General features: G+C 42.8%; 1 long non-coding RNA gene across 2 annotated transcripts in view; it reads right to left on the reverse strand.

The window, feature by feature from the left end:
• LOC137622438 (uncharacterized) overlaps nt 1–18,880 on the reverse strand; it is a 51,030-nt gene that overhangs the window by 15,448 nt on the left and 16,702 nt on the right. Inside the window, exons 1-2 of one of the 2 annotated variants that reach the window (XR_011040450.1) lie at nt 7,763–7,837; nt 6,563–6,860 (exon numbers count right to left, since the gene is read on the reverse strand). This is a non-coding gene — a long non-coding RNA (uncharacterized lncRNA). Of the gene's footprint in view, nt 1–6,562; nt 6,861–7,762; nt 7,838–18,880 lie in introns of those variants that run through there. The other variant, XR_011040451.1, reaches the window with a different exon arrangement.

Genomic DNA, 18,880 nt, shown 5'->3' on the forward strand with positions numbered 1-18,880 from the left:
CAGAACCGACGTTGCTTAACCTCGCTGGACGGACGAGAAGCGGGCTTCCAACGTGGTAAGGCCGTTGACTCAATATCATGGCCAGATACTCCAGATGTTGAGGCAGAAGAGAGAAGGCTCCTAGCAAAATACCATGAACCCACACTCGTGGTAAGCATCCGGAAGCTTATCCAGGCGCTGAAGAAGGTCGAACCCGAGCTGACCAGCCCTCCAAAAAGCGAAGGAGGCGGAAGCCTGCACCTGAGCGGCCATGAGGAAAGCAGGGAGAGTTCTCTGGGGAAAAAACCTGCGATGCCACGGCGGGATCGCCACACTGCATCATAAGCAGGAGTACCTGCAGTCTAGGCTGAATTCCACGAGCTCCCTGGAAGATGGATGGAATGGGAACTGAAAGTACCCGTCCTTCCGATCCAGGGTTTAAGGAGTCCTGTCGCCTCGTTACCAGTCTGATCGATTCTGCTGTTCTACGCTGGCCGAAGTTTGTTCGACAAACTTGATCAGGGCTGAGAGGTCGACTACGGAACTCCCGACTCAGATACTTCCTTACAAGAAAGGATCGACTGAAGAAGCCGGGGGTGAAGCCGTCGATGATCCCATGGAGGACCTTCTCCTAAGGTATAGATCATTCTGCCCAAACGGGCAACTCTTGCTGACCCTATGGCATAGAGGTTAAGAGACACTGAATTCGCTGACAGAGACGGCAGGCGCGATATCCTTGGCTGATCACAGAGATCGTGCGGGAATGGGCATCGTGAAGCTGTCATCCGGATGAGAAACCTTAAGCATCCTCCCAGCGAGAAACCTGCAAGGGGGGGGGGGTGCCAATCCTAGAGTTCGTGAACTCTGCCGCTCCCTTTAGGATTATGCCCCCCCCCCCCCCGGGGGAGCCTCCTGTGCCATCTGTTCCTGACAGGAGGAAACTGCAATTGGACACCTTGTCTCAGTTGTCGTAGCCGATAACTTAGGCCGACGTGGTTGAAAGAAAAAGACGCTGGAGCCCTGCAGAGTCTGGAAGAAAGCGCCTTGGAGGAATGAAAACGGAAGTCGATTTCCTCCGCACAGCCGCTGTCTAAGTCTCTGTCCTTGGGCACAAACAAACTCTTCTCAAGGATGGAAGGGTGTCTGAGGTTGTCGACATCCACAGATGAGACACCCGAAAGGAAGCCCTCGGTCAGCGCGTCCAGATGGTCCAACATCGAGCTTGCCCGCAAGTTAGATACTTAACGAAGAAACGCCAAGGTGCCTGAGCCCGAGAGGAGGAAAGTACCCATGATCTTCATGTAGCTTCCTTGAACCAAACCTCGGGCCACAACCGAGGAGGGAAAGGACCTGGTAAGCCCCCTACACGAGGTGGAGAAGAGGAAGGGGTAAGTAGTCACCCCTTGGCCGATGGAGAAATCTTGAACGGAAAGCCCCCTGCCAAAAATCCTTCCAGGGAATGACAGGGAAGGGCTAACCCAGGTTCTGGAAAGGAGTGTTGCTCAGACCTCCCTGAAGATTCTTCCTATTCTTGCAAGTGCCATGCTCTGCGTTTACGGGGTGAGGCCGTGTTCTGGAAATACGCTCCAGAACAACTCGCCAGGGCTGGCCATGCTGCGAAAACCCAATGGGAATCGTGGTCACAATCGCCCTGGAGCTCGCGCGATGGAAAATAAATGATTTGAGCGTGGGCGAACGTGGAAGCGCCCATGCGCGGTCACGCAGGAACGCAAACGAAGGTGAGCGAAGGAGCGCAGAAGGTGAGCGAAGGAGCGCAGAAGGAGGGCGAGAGCTGGTGGTTGGTGAGCAATAACCCATAGACGAGCAATGGACACTGCAAGAATTAAGCCGACGTTAGTGCGAAGAACCACCGTCGGTTCGCGCGACGCAACACCACCGTCGGTTCGCGCGACGCAACACCACCGTCGGTTCGCGCGACGCAACACCACCGTCGGTTCGCGCGACGCAACACCACCGTCGGTTCGCGCGACGCAACACCACCGTCGGTTCGCGCGACGCAACACCACCGTCGGTTCGCGCGACGCAACACCACCGTCGGTTCGCGCGACGGAAACCATCCACTCGCGCGATGGAAAACCGTTGGTTCGCGCGCGGGCGAACATTGGAGAGCATGTGCGCGGACGTGCTGGCGAGCGGTCGCGCGGGCGAGCGAGGAAACGCGCTGCCGTGAGGGTGAGACAGATCGCTGGTGATGTGGATCAACAGGCGATCGGTGGTGAGCTGGTGAGCGCTGACGCGCAGGTGGGCGATGGCGCGTCGGCAAACGACGGCGCGTTGGCGAGCGGTGGTGCGTTAACAAAACGCTAGCGAGCAGATGAAGAATCGCGAGGGTGCGTAGGCGGTTGCCAACACGAGAGAGAGTAGTGACGGTTAGCGTGCATTGCGCTAACAGAAGGTGCGCAGGTGCATCAGGAAGGTGAGCGCTGAAGCCAGCTGTTAATCAGGTGATCCTAGACGGTCGGAAAACCGTAGGCGCCCATTGGTGCGTGGCAAAGAAGGGAGCGCAGATGTGCGCTGGCAAATGAAGAAAGCTGGCGCACAGAAGGACAGAAGAAAAGGTGAGCGCTGGCGAGCAGGAGGAAGATCTACAGCAAGACTCAGCTACCGGGGATCGTGGTCCACAGCAGGCGAGCGCTAGATCGCTACTGAAGGTGGTCAGGGGAACTGACACGCGTGGCGATCGTTGACGCGTAGGAGATCGCTGGCGAGCAGGTGAACGTTGACGCGTCTAAGGTCGCTGGCGAGCTGATGATCGCCGACGAGCAGAAGGCAACGCGTGGAAGCCTGCGCATAGAAGAGGAGTCCTTGACCAAGACCTGAACCGAAGTTCTAGATCCGAGGGCGAACGTGAGCGCACAGGGCGCGTAACAGGAACCAACAGGAAAAGCAGAGATGATCATCATGAGAGCGCTGACGAACAGGAGAGCGCTGGCGAACAGGAAGCGCTGATGAGCAGGAGAGCGCCTGTGCGCTAACACTGAGCAGGAGCAGGAGCGAACACAGCAGAAGGGCGCGCAGGGGAACCCTGACACGCAAGGGAAGAACCCCCGTGGGAGGCAACCCTTTGCCCCGAGGGGATCGTTGTCCGTCGGGAGACAGATGTCCATCGGAAGACCGTTGCCTGTCCGCCAGGAGACTGATGTCCGTTGTAAGACCGTTGCCCGTCGGAAGACGAGATCAGACTGCTGTCCATCTGCACCAGGGCGGAAGATCAAGAAGAAGGAGTTGTAGGCTGCAAACGGAGATTCAAAAAGGCACCTCTTAGCACCCTTATAGGGAGATGAGAGGCCCTTACGACGAGGCGGACGGTGAGCCTTACGGCGAAGGAGACCAACAGCAGCAGAAGAAACCTCCGAAGAGGAGTCTCTATGAGTGTACTCTCTCCCGAACGAAAGAGAAACACTTCGTAGAAGAGACTGGTCAGCCAGTGACCTAAAAGGAGCAATCCTCCGAAGAGGGGCTCCTGCAGTTGCTCAGCCCCTTGAGCGAAACTGCAGGTGTGACCGCTCAGCACCAAGAGCATAGTCGCACGAAACAAAGGCAAGAGAAGAACCCCCCCAAAAGGGGAAAAACTCAAGCCTGGACAGGAAAAAACTTCCCTCGGAAGGAAAGTTACCCACCCAAGAAGGCAAGCCTCCTGAGAGTTCTAAAATGAACTGGAGAGCTGTCAATCGTCACGGGAGTACTTCCAGTAGAAGGAGACACGCCCCTGACGAAAATCCAAAGGGGAGGCAGCAACAGCCGAATCTCCAGGCCTCCACAAGACAGCTCACACCGTTGCCATATTACAGAAACGAACTAGATCGGTAACTGTAAAAAAATAAAACAAAAATCATTAGTACACATTCATTCCCCCGGGAAGGCTTCGAAGAGGAATCCCGAGGGAAAGGAAACAAGAGTTACAAAACATGCACGTACCCTCACAACCACTTACACTCACGGAAGGAGAGCTGTAACCAAAACAGAATTATAACAATTATAATTATGAAACTATGTAATTAAAAAATGAATGAACACTAAAGAAGGAACGAAAACCCCGAAAGGAAAAGAAGGAACGAAAACCCCGAAAGGAATCGTTCTACAAGCTGAAAAATTAACAACTACAATTAGATTCATAAACTAATTGAGACAAAACGTACGGCGTAGAAACACCCCCCCCCCCACGCGGAAAGGAAGCTACGAGGGGCGTAGTAAAACGTAGTAAAAAGGGTGAACGACCTCAAGAAAGAGAGAGAGAGAGAGAGAGAGAGAAAGACCGAAGTCAAACTCGATCGCAACCCATAAAATTATGCCGTGGTGGCCTAACTGCCGAGGACTCCACGGAGATATCGTACACTACACACACAACTCTGAAAAGGAAACTTACTGATTTCTATACTCAAATATATACACAAAACATGAAAACATGTTTACATATATATATTGAGTAAAAGAAAAGTAAGCGATTAAGTAGACAAAAAAAACAATGGCTGCCAAGAGAGGACCAAGACAGAGACGTCTGTCCGAGTCCGAGCCAAAAGTGAAAGTGAGCATTCACCTGTGTGTGAGGGGGGAGGGGTAGCTAGCTACCACTCCCCTACCCCCCCCCCCCCCCCCGCTAACTAGCGCGGGGGTAATACACCCTCGTTAAATTCTAATGGCTCGCCATTTCAGCTCCGCTAAAAGGTAAACCCAATGTAAATAGCGTGGTTTGTATTTCGGTTACGGAACAAACATGTTTTCCTGGTCACACCGTCGGCCCCGACACTGAGGGCAAAGGGTGTGAGGGTCCGTATCTAAGGCCGACATAAAGGTCCCACAAGGGCGGCCGGCAACACCAGGGCACGTACGCATTGTAATATAATAATATAATAATGAAAGTCAATTTCAAACCAACACACAAGCTGTAGAAAAGAGAAAGCAGAAAAAAGATTAAAGGCTGTCAACGAGGACGATGAACAGACACCGCCGAGCCAAAAGTGAAAGAGAAGCAAGTCACCGGTGTGGGGGGGGAGGGGTAGCAAGCTACCCTTCCCCTACCCTCCGCTAACTAGCGCGGGGGTAATTAACCCTCGTTAAAACTATTGGCTCGTCATTTCAGCTGCGCTAAAAGGTAAACCCAATGTAAATAGCGTGGTTTGTATTTCGGTTACGGAACAAATATGTTTTCCTGTAGGAAATAACGTGATCTAACCGGTTTTCTCCTTCATTTCATCCGTAATAACAGCAACCAACTCGGCAACTTGAAGTTAGACGAATTGGTTGATCTGTTTGTTTCCGATTGAAATGAACATCAAATTCGGTTAAATCACGTTATTTACTACAGGAAAACATATTTTCTCTTCGAAATCTCACCCTGTAATACAATACAAAATTACCGATAGTTTCAGTACTCTATGAGTAAAATTATGACCTCCGCTACGGCAACTTATTTCTCGACCTTGACCTTTGACCTAGAATGGGGTTTTTAATCCCATTTTCTATGTCTTCATTTGCAGCAACAGTGTTCATTGTATTACAAATACTTCCTTACTTAAACGATTTATTGATTTATGTTCTGCTGTATGCTCGCGATTAAACATCATCTCACATGATGGCTATGTTTTGTTACACGCGTTAGACCGAGTGGGCTAATATTTTGGCATTATCAATCATACAAACTTAAAGGGGTAAATTGCAGCTTCGCACTCCAGCATCGGTTCGAACATGGACTTAGCTTCCACTTCCAATGATCAGACTAAATATATCAAACACACTTTTTGACCCTAACTTTTTATGGAGCCTTTGTATATCAGCGGCCAGTTCCTCCCCTGTGGATTAAAAATGGACATCAACTTACCTCAACTTTCACCCCAACCTAACCTACAAGCTGTGTCCTTACCAACTTACCTAACGGGGGAGGGGACTAACAGCCCCCTGCGACCTCCCTTACACTGTCGTATTCTAAGTTAGACATAATAAACCATACAGGTGGCCGCTATCATACATGCACCCCCATTTTACTATTAACATGATCAATAAAATAAGAGCTATAGTTATATTGCATATTCCAATACCAAAAATAAATAAGAGGTTTAAAATCTAAAATGTAGGGCTCTTAACTATGTTCGAACAAATAACTTACGGCAGAAGCGCCACCCATCAGCCTTTCTGAACTACTGGCTGGCAGGAGACTTATGATATGGGCTATGGCCGCTATCATACACACACCCCAGGGATATTTTTTATTAAAATCTATAATTTCATTAATACAGGTTTCCGCCACTAATATATGGTATTCAAAATGATGCACTTGTAAAGATCTATTCAATTATGCGAGCTGCAATCTCCTAAATAATATTGCATCATTCTATAATTGACCTCAAAATATTAATATTGGATTTAAGTTTGGCCATAACTAAAACATTTACCATAACTAATTTTACGCTCTACTTCTCTAGGGATATTGTATACTAAAATCTTACTAGTTAGATACATAGGGTATCAAATCCCCTGCAACACAAAAATACAGTAAAATATAAGGCTACTTTGAGAGTTGATCAAGTAACTTGTATTTAATTGGTTAACAATTTTCCACGCTCACCATCCGCCATTTTGAAGTCTTCCAGTGGATCTTATTCAAATTCAATTAATATATTGACAGAACAGCAAAACGCCGTTCTACAGAGGCCGGTAGCAGTGAAGAAATCAATCAGGTCTCGTTGTTAATATTGAATCAAGTTATAATAATTTAGAGAAGAACTAACACGACAAATTAACAGACTACAACAAATCGTAGCGACGTTTGCAAGTATTAACTAGTAACGACTAACGCTTAAATTCTTCTTCTTCTTCCATTTTAGTAGGAGATCTGGCCCACTTCTTAGAGACAATGTACTCCCCTGTAAATATGATACAAGATAAAATATTAGATCTGATCAATACAGTTGATAAATTTTAAGTGTTAGTCTGTTAGTAAAAGTTAACTCCTTCATCGGATATTACGAATGATAATATGTTCACTCACCCACATGAGGCTTAGTACCTTTAATTCAAACAATATCCATGCTTTTATAGTGCAAAATATATATATCACACTTTATTAAAACCATTTCCATTTGAATACATTTACATTTATTTATGGTCAAAACAACCTCCTGTGGTTTGTCTATGACAAAATCGTTGCATTAAATGTAGTCTCTTTACAAAAGAACATTTATGTGGGTTTAAGGACTAAATTAGTTTTGGTTAGAAATGTTATAAGAGCAGTTTTCACCCTTGCCTGTACATCATTTTCTTCGTGTTTTCCTATTAGATTACTCATAGAGCAATTAAATTTGAGTCCTGCTAATTTTACTTTTAAATCCTTTCTTTGCAGATTATACATACATCATACATATACCAAAGGCACTTCCCCCAATTTTGGGGGGTAGCCGACAACAACAAGAAACAAAACAAAAAAGGGGACCTCTACTCTCTACGTTCCTCCAGCCTAACCAGGGACTCAGCCGAGTTCAGCTGGTACTGCTAGGGTGCCACAGCCCAACCTCCCACATTTCCACCACAGATGAAGCTTCATACTGCAGATTATATTTCTTACAATTTATCATTACGTGTGAAATATCCTCTACTACATTGCATGTGCTACACAAAGGTGTATTTGTCATCTTGAATTTATGTAAATATGCATTTACTCTAACATGTCCAATTCTCAAATTTCCCATTACGGTTTCTATTTTCCTATTTCTCCAATAAGCTGTCTCCCAATCTTCTATAATAGGTTTAAACGTATCGAGCCACTTACTTGATTTTATAACATCCCACTCCATTTGCCAGGTTTCTATCATCTTTCTCTGTAATGTTGTTTTCTTCTCTGTCATCGACAAGTGGTTGTTGATAGTACAGGGGTTATTTAACCCTTGTTTAGCGGTTGCATCTGCCAGCTCGTTTCCCAGGATTCCTTTATGGCTTGGAATCCACTGCAGTTTTACAAAATTGTAATTGCTATTCATTTCGATTAGCATCTCCTGTATACTGTGCACTACTGTTTTGAATCTTTTTGTATAATTAGTATTTATCATTGAAATGGCGGACAATGAATCTGTGAATATTACAGTCTCTTTGCTCCTATAATTACCCCCTGTCCATTTCAGCGCTTCCCATATAGCAAATAATTCAGCACCTAGAATAGACGTTGCTGGGTTTAATCTAAAACTACAATAAAAGTCAAGGCTGGGAATAACATAGGCAGCTGCACATGACCATTCCTCACTATGTATTTCTTTTTTGGACCCATCCGTATATATATCTAAATGGTTAAGATACTTTTCCTTTTTCATTTTACAGAACTCTTGAATAAATTTGTTATTAGGTTCCTCCTGGTCAATGTCACCCATTGGGTTAATACCAAGATACTTACTAATACATTGCCAGGGGGCTGCAACGGGAAATGCCCTTTCTTCCCGTTGCATCCCTAACTTCACTTTCCACCTAATCATGATGTCTTGTACCCTTAATATAAATGTTTTTTTTTTTTTTTTAAATAACCCGAGTTCCATCCTCTACCGTCTAGTCTTTTATCGTTTAGAACTTCCTGGCTAGTTGGGTGATTCTTACTTAACTGTTTTAATTTTACATAATAAAGCAACATTTTGTACTGTATTTTTATTCTTACTGGTGTCACATTACTTTCAACTTGTAGTAATACAATGGGTGATGTATTCTTGGCTCCAAGTGCTATTCGTAAAGCAATATTTTGTATTTTTTCCAATTTTTCTAAGTTACTTCTAGCTGCTGACGATTATACTTCAATTCCATATTCAATTTTGCTTAAAATGTAAGCCTTATAGAACATCAGCAAAGTTTTCCTATCTGCTCCCCAAGTGTAAGAGGAAACCGCCTTCAATAAATTCAGTCTCTGGTAGCATATTGCTCTTACCTGGTTGATGTGATGTGTCCAAGTGAGGCCTGGACTGTCCCATACCAATCTTAGATACTTGTATTTACATACCCATTCAATTATATTGTTGTCAATTTTGATTTTAGGTAAGATATTTATTTTTTTGTTTGTGAAATACATTATCTTCGTCTTTCCTATATTTATCCTTAGCCCCTATTTCTGGGCCCATTCGTAAAACCTTTCAATCGAATCCTGAATTTCCAGACAAACCATCTCAATTGTATCTGCAGTTACAAAGAAGCAAGTATCATCTGCAAATTCTGAACTTTTGACTGGTTCTACTTTTGGTATGTCACTCATCATGATATTGAATAATGTAGGACTTAAGACTGAGCCTTGAGGAAACCCTGATCTAATTTTTCTAGGGTTAGAATATTTATTTTCTACATTTACTACATATTCCCTATCTTTCAAAAAGCACTCATGCCATGCTAACAGTCTCCCTGTGACCTTTCGTGCGAGTTTATACATCAAAGCTGTATGGTTTATTGTATCATAGGCACTCTGTAGATCAAAGAAAACCACTACTGTTAGCTTTGAATTTCCCACTTCTGTGTGGGGTTCATGTTTACAAAGAAGAAGAAGAAGAATGACATTTTACGAAATATTATCGGAGACAGAATTCATAGTTTCAAATTCGTAAAATGCCATTCTTCTTCTTCTTCTTCTTTGTAAACATTGACCCCACTGTGGAGAATTTTTTAATGGTTGTGTTCTGAGTGGGAACTTAGTCCGGGAAAGTCTCCTTATAACAGTTACATAAAGTTCAACAGGGGAGGATATGAGCACTTACTCTCGGGGCACAAACACCCTGCTAATACTTTACTGTCACAATTCACTAACCATCACTCACACACAAAAGGGAAATTTTACTGTCCAGAGGCCGAAGCACTCCACACGTAGAAATCTCAATAATTTATGGCCTACTCTAGCTTTGTCAGGTCTATAGTCATCTCATTCTCAGGCTCTGTTCCGGCTCCGTCCCAGCTACCCCAATGAGATGCTGGACAGTTATTTTACGTTAATGTAAGGTAGACAAAATCCAAAATGGGAGCAGTGATGTAAAGTAGTTTAAAAGTTTAAAGATAAGGATCTTTACCTTCGAAGCAAATATATTAATGCAAAGTACCTCGCTGTTACCACCTATAGACTTACTCTTTAAATATGAGGTATTTTGTCCCGTGATCAACTATTCATTTCATACATTAAAATAAATGAGGGAGCAAAAATACTAAGGAGGTTTAATTAACCTAATATTGATTTATTCACAAATTTACATTAAAACAAAACGGACATCTTAACATCACAAAAATGGAATAATAAAGAGAATGCAAATAAAAATGATGAAAATCGGTTAGCTAGACACGTGGTCTACAATAATGAATAATCAAAATTGGGTCTGGCACGTGGCCGACGTGACCCAGAGACTATGTTAGTCTCAAAAGGCAAAAAAATTGTATAGGAAAAAATATATACACACAATCCCACCGCACACAGTCCGAATATTGTAATTAGCCAGGTTCCCTATAAAGTTAAAATTAGTCTAAGCTAATAAAAAATGGGGGAAAACTAAATGGCCATTGATGTAGTACCTGCACTCCTTTAAAGATAGTCCTATGCCCGTGGTGGCTGTTGACCTGGTTGTCGCACTAATTTCTTGCCTGGCTCACCCCAAGAATTCTCACTGTAGCTGTAACTAGGTACATCAGGGTCCTCTTCTTCTCAATCTCTCCGACCGGCAGCAACCCTTTGTGAGTCGCGTTTGGGCGAGTGGGATGGGATGGGGGTGAGCCAGAAGTACATGGGTTCAATGACCAGGCAGGTCAGCAAGCCAGGGCAGCTTCTCGTAGAATGCCGTCGACACTACGGTCGAAGAGATCACCTGGCTTCACCTTTCCAGACAGGTGAAGAGCTTGATGCGCACGGTAATCCATTGGGGTTGCCATATCGGGACTTAAGGACAGGGCAATATATTGTTGAAAGGAGTGCAGAGGAGGCAGGATTTTGTACTAAATACTCAGATAAATCTTGCTGCTCTGAGGGAGGTTATATATACAATAATCCTACCTATTCTGGCTTGCTAAAAATTAATATTTAAAATGATTAATTAGCAATGGACTGGTACGATGGGCATACATCTTAAAATTAACAAACCTTAATTGGTATTGAGAAATATAAGATGCATTAATTCAGCAGTATTGGAATTTATATAAAATGTGTAGTTTAGGAATTTAATCTCGACCCATGTAGCTTAAGGAAAGAACCAACATACGCCGTGGTTACACTAAGGCCCTCTAACGTGCGTATCTACGCTGTGACGTCACGAGCATGGCGTGCGCCACTGTCAACAAGTTTAGGTTAGTTTTCCCTATGTTTCGTTAAAGAAAACTGGATGTAGGAGAGAATGTTTAAGGGGTAGCTATAGTATTAGTAGAAGAGAGCTAAAAATACGATTGAAAGAAGAAGAGTGAAGAAAATTCTTCACACCCGTGTGGAGAATTTTTTAATGGTTATGTTCTGAGTGGGAACTTAGTCCGGGAAAGTCTCCTTATAACAGTTACATAAAGTTCAACAGGGGAGGATATGAGCACTTACTCTCGGGGCACAAACACCCTGCTAATACTTTACTGTCACAATTCACAAACCAACACTCTTTAAATACAAAAGGGGGAAATTTTACTGTCCAGAGGCCGAAGCACTCCACACGTAGGATTAACAATAATTTATGGCCTACTCTAGCTTTGTCAGGTCTATAGTCATCTCATTCTCAGGCTCTGTTCCGGCTCCGTCCCAGCTACCCCAATGAAATGCTGGACAGTTATTTTACGTTAATGTAAGGTAGACAAAATCCAAAATGGGAGCAGTGATGTAAAGTAGTTTAAAAGTTTAAAGATAAGGATCTTTACCTTCGAAGCAAATATATTAATGCAAAGTACCTCGCTGTTACCACCTATAGACTTACTCTTTAAATATTGGGTATTTTGTCCCGTAATCAACTATTCATTTCACACATTAAAATAAATGAGGGAGCAAAAATACTAAGGAGGTTTGATTAACCTAATATTGATTTATTCACAAATTTACATAAAAGAAACGGGCAGCTGAACAAAGACAAAAATGGAATGATAAAGAGAATGCAAATTAAAAGCAATTCAAAATTATAAAGATGATGGTTTAGACACGCGGTCTGCAATAATCAAAATGGGGTCTGGCACGTGGCCCACGTGACCCAGAGACTATGCTAGTCTCCAAACAAGAAATAATAATGGAAAAATATTTACACACAATCCCACCGCACACAGTCCGAATATTGTAATTAGCCAGGTTCCCTATAAAGTTAAAATTAGTCTAAGCTAATAAAAAATGGGGGAAAACTAAATGGCCATTGATGTAGTACCTGCACTCCTTTGAAGTTTAGTCCTATGCCCGTGATAGCTGTTGACCTGGTTGTCGCACTAATTTCTTGCCTGGCTCACCCCAAGAATTCTCACTGTAGCTGTAACTAGGTACATCAGGGTCCTCTTCTTCTCAATCTCTCCGACCGGCAGCAACCTTTTGTGAGTCGAGTTTTGGGAGAGAGAGTGGGGTGAGCCAGAAGTGGCCGGGTTCAATGACCAGGCAGGTCAGCAGGCCAGGGCAGCTCCTCGTAGAATGTCCCGACACAGAGGTCGAGGAGATCACCTGGCTTCACCTTGCCAAACAAGTGACGGTCATGATGCGCACGGTAATCCATTGGGGTTGCCATATCGGGACTTAAGGACAGGGCAATATATTGTTGAAAGGAGTGCAGAGGAGGCAGGATTTTGTACTAAATACTCAGATAAATCTTGCTGCTCTGAGGGAGGTTATATATACAACAATCCTACCTATTCTGGCTTGCTAAAAATTAATAGTTTAAATGATTAATCAGCAATGGACTGGTACGATGGGCATACATCTTAAAATTAACAAACCTTAATTGGTATTGAGAAATATAAGATGCATTAATTCAGCAGTATTGGAATTTATATAAAATGTGTAGTTTAGGAATTTAATCTCGACCCATGTAGCTTAAGGAAAGAACCAACATACGCCGGGGTTACGACTAAGGCCCTCTAACGTGCGTATCTACGCTGTGACGTCACGAGCATGGCGTGCGCCACTGTCAACAAGTTTAGGTTAGTTTTCCCTATGTTTCGTTAAAGAAAACTAGATGTAGGAGAGAATGTTTAAGGGGTAGCTATAGTATTAGTAGAAGAGAGCTAAAAATACGATTGAAAGAAGAAGAGTGAAGAAAATTCTTCACACCCTGGGGATAAAGGGGAGAAAAAAGGGAGAGGGGTTAGTTCCGGCAATGGGATTCAACTACTTGTTAGTATGAGCGAGATAAGGTTACTGGCTGAATGATGAGTGAAGTTGTTCTTCACATCAACGTCCGTTTAAAGTTAACAAAACGCTGTTGGCGTTAATTAAAATCAATCGAGTCAAAGTTATGCTTTCACGTGAATTTGGGGAATATTGAACCACGCAGGCAATGCTTCACGGAAGCGTTAAGATAAGTAAATGATCAGTGTTAACTTTAAGCGTACGATGCAATGGTAATTAAACGATTAAAAATACTCAATTCTTCCCACCCTAGGGGTACGGATAGAGCAAACAAAACGAAAGCCAATAACGGTCGAGTTCAGCAACAAGTCCGGCCAATGATAAATTAAAAATTATGGGGGTGAATCCCAATCCCGGTCTGACACCCAACGTTTTACATGAAATGTCTTTACATATAAAATGACTAGCGTGATGAAAGCTTTGAATTTGTCGCCTGACAAAAGGAGAAAAGTTACCTCCTTCTCGGCGTTAAAAGGTGAAAAGTTATTTGACACTAGCCTGAATGATAAAATGAGACAAACTAGGTCCCTGGGGACATCGTATTTCTGACAACTAAGGTCTTGGATGTCATCCTCAAGGGAAACGTTTAAGATGGGAACATTAAAAACAAACCTTAATTTCAGCACGAGCTGAAGGATGTCAGGGGGATTATAGCAACATGACAAGTTGTCAAGGCAAAAATTGAATTTACGCTTTGAGGTTAAAGCAAGGGATTGACCTGGAAAATGCTGCTGTACGACTTGGCAATAATAATAAATGCTTACAGTTGCGCCATATAAAAGTGAATGAAAATAATGAATGGCGTTCAATGTACCGTTATCCTTAAGCAAGGTGAATCGTAGACAGGCTCTAATCTCCGGTGCTAGGTCTACATGTGTGACCTTCGCTAAATCCGCCGTCAGTGCACAAGGTTCATTTCTGACTGCTAAGGTCTTAACCTTGCGATCACGCAGCTCCTTCTGAGAGCGAGTTTCAGATTTTGACGGGGATATTTTAGCGTCAACACGGGTAGGAGCGGAAGTTACTGGCTTAAAGATAGGACGATCAGGCAACGTGGGCACTGGTCCATGGAATGGTACGGTAACTACGGTTTTAGTTATTGAATTTACAACCGGTACAGGCCTCTGCTGGCCATCACGCACACGGTTAAGTTGTGTGGTATTTGAGCTACCACTTGGGGGGTCCATGATAAGAAAATGAATGAGTTTTTCTCCGGGACGGACTGTCACCGGCGGCAAAGACAAAGGGGGTTGAGGGCAATCAAACGCGGGTGGCTTAAGGTTCGGAGATGAGGACGGAGCACGTGGGGCTGACTCAAAATTACTAATCGTATGCCGTGTTGGCAACATAGTATTGGAATGTGAAGATTTTACAGGTTGAGGAATTGAGACAAAATTGTGCTTGACTGCTGATATATTAGAAGTAACAATTAGGGGACTATTAATAGCGTTTACAACTGGACGTGTCACTGAAGGTTTTACCCTTGAAGAGGAACACGATTGATTATCTTTAATTATTAAATTGGGATGAGCCATGAGGCTATTAAAGGCAATTTCAATTTTACTTGAACAGGCAGCAAGCACGGGATAATTTAATTTAACAATAGGATGGCCGTAATGACGTCTCCAAAAATTCTTGTAATTAAAAAGTTCATCTCTTACTTTACCAATTTCACTTTTAAAATGACCCACGGCTTCAGGACCCATGTTGGGAAAATCTACTGAAGCGAGAGCATGAAGTGCTATGTCTGCGTCCTCACACACAAAGGTGAATGTCAACTCTTGTTCCTTAAGCCTAGCGTTAATCTCCTCTGGGCTGAGCGATTCCGCCTTAGGCGTTGGAGGGATGTTTACGTTACTAGTGAAGTCCGTCATCTTGGAATGACCACGTTTGATGAACGGATTCGTAAAACAAAACAAGGGATAAATCTGAATTTTAAAGGAATGTAAAAATGAAACTTTACAAATTTACAAGGTTGATAATTGAACATTTAAATTTACTCATGATGGGGGAACAAGTTAAATGGACAAAAATATAAATCATGAAATTACTTTAAATTTCAAAGTGACCGGGTCCAACAAAGCAGACGATGCCCAGGTCACGTGACTTTAGACTTTACTAAACAGAATTATTTACGCGAGTGGCGATAATGACTAATTAAGTTACTTTAAAGTGAAACATATTAGAAAGCACATGGCTTATGAATGCAAAGATTCAAGTTAAAAGTTAAAATAACAGTTCGAGGCTGACACTGTTGTGACGATTTCACAATTACGGGCGCACTAAGGCAGCCACTGATCTATTCAAAATGTAGATTGGCGCACAAGGCAGCGACTTTAAAGAGCACTCTCGTGGAGGCTAAACAAATATAGAATTTCCCTCACGCGGAGGTAAAACAAAAATATCCTCGCTAAAGGACAAAACAATATTTCCTCGCTAAAGGAAATTAAATTAACTACACGCAGTAATTTATTTACGGTAGCAAACAATTACGAACCCTTAGTTTGGGCTGTAAACAAGATCCGCCATCTCGGAACAAACACGTGGAATGAAACGGACTTGGTGAAATTAAGTTTCTACGTTACTCGTAAGAACACTTAAAATTATGTTACGCCAATTCGCTCTTTAGGACAAGGACATGTGCTAGGTATACGGGAAACGTTAGTTAGAAAAGTTAAATTTGGTTAGGGAAGGTAAACGACACAAAGGAAGGTAGACCAAGGTACAAAATGTTACAAATTAGATGCTTAGCTAGCAAAATTAGTTGACAGGACGAGTACACCGGCGCTCTAGCTGAGCAGTAAACACGGGCGTCTGAACAACAAAAAACCTTAGTTCAAGTAGCTTAGAACTTTCTGGCATGAGTGGATTCCGCCACACGTGGGTGAACGGATCCGAGACAAAGCGAAGTTCCTACGACAAATTCTAGTCTTTCTGTAGAGAACATTCAAGCAACAAATTAACCTGGTTACGTAGCTCTTTCCTTAAACACGTGGTCGATACAAAAAGATCATGTTGATTACAAATTTCTCTTCCCAATTAAAGTCTGGGCATTACATATTCGACAAACTGGCTGTGTGCGTGTGGGTAAGTGATATAGCGAGTTACTATATGCTTAATCAAGCTGATTAATTACGTTAATGCTTCACAAGTCAAAGGTAAAAGATCCGGTTCGAAGGACCACTCGTGTGGAGAATTTTTTAATGGTTATGTTCTGAGTGGGAACTTAGTCCGGGAAAGTCTCCTTATAACAGTTACATAAAGTTCAACAGGGGAGGATATGAGCACTTACTCTCGGGGCACAAACACCCTGCTAATACTTTACTGTCACAATTCACAAACCAACACTCTTTAAATACAAAAGGGGGAAATTTTACTGTCCAGAGGCCGAAGCACTCCACACGTAGGATTAACAATAATTTATGGCCTACTCTAGCTTTGTCAGGTCTATAGTCATCTCATTCTCAGGCTCTGTTCCGGCTCCGTCCCAGCTACCCCAATGAAATGCTGGACAGTTATTTTACGTTAATGTAAGGTAGACAAAATCCAAAATGGGAGCAGTGATGTAAAGTAGTTTAAAAGTTTAAAGATAAGGATCTTTACCTTCGAAGCAAATATATTAATGCAAAGTACCTCGCTGTTACCACCTATAGACTTACTCTTTAAATATTGGGTATTTTGTCCCGTAATCAACTATTCATTTCACACATTAAAATAAATGAGGGAGCAAAAATACTAAGGAGGTTTGATTAACCTAATATTGATTTATTCACAAATTTACATAAAAGAAACGGGCAGCTGAACAAAGACAAAAATGGAATGATAAAGAGAATGCAAATTAAAAGCAATTCAAAATTATAAAGATGATGGTTTAGACACGCGGTCTGCAATAATCAAAATGGGGTCTGGCACGTGGCCCACGTGACCCAGAGACTATGCTAGTCTCCAAACAAGAAATAATAATGGAAAAATATTTACACACAATCCCACCGCACACAGTCCGAATATTGTAATTAGCCAGGTTCCCTATAAAGTTAAAATTAGTCTAAGCTAATAAAAAATGGGGGAAAACTAAATGGCCATTGATGTAGTACCTGCACTCCTTTGAAGTTTAGTCCTATGCCCGTGATAGCTGTTGACCTGGTTGTCGCACTAATTTCTTGCCTGGCTCACCCCAAGAATTCTCACTGTAGCTGTAACTAGGTACATCAGGGTCCTCTTCTTCTCAATCTCTCCGACCGGCAGCAACCTTTTGTGAGTCGAGTTTTGGGAGAGAGAGTGGGGTGAGCCAGAAGTGGCCGGGTTCAATGACCAGGCAGGTCAGCAGGCCAGGGCAGCTCCTCGTAGAATGTCCCGACACAGAGGTCGAGGAGATCACCTGGCTTCACCTTGCCAAACAAGTGACGGTCATGATGCGCACGGTAATCCATTGGGGTTGCCATATCGGGACTTAAGGACAGGGCAATATATTGTTGAAAGGAGTGCAGAGGAGGCAGGATTTTGTACTAAATACTCAGATAAATCTTGCTGCTCTGAGGGAGGTTATATATACAACAATCCTACCTATTCTGGCTTGCTAAAAATTAATAGTTTAAATGATTAATCAGCAATGGACTGGTACGATGGGCATACATCTTAAAATTAACAAACCTTAATTGGTATTGAGAAATATAAGATGCATTAATTCAGCAGTATTGGAATTTATATAAAATGTGTAGTTTAGGAATTTAATCTCGACCCATGTAGCTTAAGGAAAGAACCAACATACGCCGGGGTTACGACTAAGGCCCTCTATTGTGCGTATCTACGCTGTGACGTCACAAGCATGGCGTGCGCCACTGTCAACAAGTTTAGATTAGTTCTCCCTATGTTTCATTAAAGAAAACTAAATGTAGGAGAGAATGTTTAAGGGGTAGCTATAGTATTAGTAGAAGAGAGCTAAAAATACGATTAAAAGAAGAAGAGTGAAGAAAATTCTTCACACCGCCATTCTTCTTCTTCTTCTTCTTTGTAAACATTGACCCCACATAGAGGTGGGAAAAGATACAGACAAAGAAGAAGAATGACATTTTACGAAATATTATCGGAGGCAGAATTCATAATTTTAGATATTTCGTAAAATATCATTAAAACGCTCTAAACATTTGTCTAAATACCAGACACTAAAGTCTGGAAAATTAACCTTGTGAATATCAAAACCTGCGAAAAGATTAAGCTACAAACTTTAAAGCCAGATTCTCCTCTGTCCTCATGCACCTGACAACACTGTGATTATCAACCAATTCTTCCTCGCCCAAGGGGTTAACTACTACACTGTAATTGTTCAGTGGCTACTTTCTCTTGGTAAGGGTAGAAGGGGCTCTTTAGCTATAGTAAGCAGTTCTTCTAGGAGGACACTCAAAAATCAAACCATTGTTCTCTAGTCTTGGGTAGTGCCATAGCCGCTGTACCATGGTCTTCCACTGTCACAGGTTAGAGATCTCTTGCTTGAGGGTACACTCTGATACACTATTCTATCTTATTTCTCTTCCTCTGGTTTTGTTAAAGTATTTATAGTTTATTTAAGAAATATTTATTTTACCGTTGTTACTGTTCGTA

This window comes from Palaemon carinicauda, chromosome 2 (assembly GCF_036898095.1).
Source record: "Palaemon carinicauda isolate YSFRI2023 chromosome 2, ASM3689809v2, whole genome shotgun sequence".
Lineage (NCBI taxonomy): Eukaryota > Metazoa > Arthropoda > Malacostraca > Decapoda > Palaemonidae > Palaemon > Palaemon carinicauda.